The sequence below is a fragment of the Galeopterus variegatus genome, unplaced genomic scaffold (assembly GCF_000696425.1).
Source record: "Galeopterus variegatus unplaced genomic scaffold, G_variegatus-3.0.2 Scaffold7344, whole genome shotgun sequence".
NCBI lineage: Eukaryota > Metazoa > Chordata > Mammalia > Dermoptera > Cynocephalidae > Galeopterus > Galeopterus variegatus.
This window is the reverse complement of record NW_007733455.1, coordinates 68,148-69,555: the sequence shown is the minus strand read 5'-3', so window position 1 is coordinate 69,555 and position 1,408 is coordinate 68,148. Positions and strand designations below refer to the sequence as shown.

The 1,408-nt window shown below is 34.1% G+C and overlaps 1 long non-coding RNA gene across 1 annotated transcript; it reads right to left on the bottom strand.

Moving 5' to 3' along the window:
- Window positions 1-265: 265 nt before the first annotated feature.
- Window positions 266-1,165, bottom strand: LOC103607336. Its single transcript, XR_551958.1, has 2 exons — window positions 1,081-1,165; window positions 266-1,047 (listed from the first exon to the last, which is right to left on the bottom strand). It is a non-coding gene; the product is annotated as an uncharacterized LOC103607336 (long non-coding RNA).
- Window positions 1,166-1,408: the final 243 nt, after the last annotated feature.

Genomic DNA, 1,408 nt, shown 5'->3' with positions numbered 1-1,408 from the left:
GTCCTTGAGCTGCAAACACGTAACTCTTTCCTCCTCCCCCATCTCTGTGGCCCCTTCCAGAGAGGTAATCACCCATCAGCCTCCTGCTTCTCTCTTCCCTCCTTCCATACTTTCCTCCCAAGTAAATTGGCTCATTCTAGTAGATGTTTATGAAACAAATGCTCTTACATCCCTGTTTCCCTCCCTTTGGCGGTGGCTAAGGTAAGCAGGCAGCTCTGTACCTACTTAGAAAATAATAATATCTAAAGAAAGAGACAGGAAAATATATTCATTATAAGCTTTTTCTTTTTTTCTTTTTTAGAATTTAAGCTTACGAGTTTATCTACGCCCACTATATTCATAATTACAATTTAATATCTGCATACAAAAGCTATGTAAAAATCCATTTTTCCCAAATATACAAATTTTCTTTTTGGATAGTTTAAAACATTTTGATCACAGATTTCAACAGAGTTTTACGCTGAAAAAAATATTACCAATCTAGCAATATCACTTAACACTGTTTGCAAAACATAAGTCTTCAGATGACTGTAAATCTTTTTCTATCCTGCAGTATTTTTCTGATTCTCAGGGCATGACACATTACGGAAAAAAGTCTTTTCTCTGAATAAAGCATGGAGAACTAATTTGGCTCTATGATCAAATTGAAGATGTCAAGTTAATAATGGCGAACCCAAAGAAAGAAGTGGCCTAATGTCACATCAGCTCATTTATGCCCCGATAATTTCCATATCAACAACACACGTGTAAAGTGTCTTCTTTTGTCTTACATTGTGCTCTGTAATATACATGAGTATTATCTGCATCCGGAGGAGGACAGATTTATATTTGATTGTCTTGTGCATAAGGTGGGTCAGTTTTAACTGTGCAACAGAAAGCCACAAACAGCATTTTACTTGTGTGATATTGCTCTTGAAGGCGGCATTAGTTAATGTGGAGACACACTAGAAATGCACACTTTTTGCATTTGAAAACATTTATACAGCACAGTAAAAATTCTGTGATAAGGCCAAACCTTTTTTTCCCTCTAGTCTGTTTTTTGTATGTGTGTGTGTGTTCCCTCTAGTCTGTTTTTTGTATGTGTGTGTGTGTGTGTTTAAAGTATTTTTTTTTTTTTAAAGATTAAAGTAAAATGTTTCCATTGTAAAAAATACACACCGGGCAAGTCCCCTCTGGTCTGTTTTTTGTATGTGTGTGTGTGTGTGTGTTTAAAGTATTTTTTTTTTTTAAAGATTAAAGTAAAATGTTTCCATTGTAAAAAATACACACCGGGCAAGTCCTCACCTGGATAATAAATATCTACATCACAGTACAATAAAATTTCTTCTCTATAAAATTTAAATATGGATTATAGTCTATGACTATCAAAAGAAACACTAAGCTAATATTTCCATATTATTAAAATAAC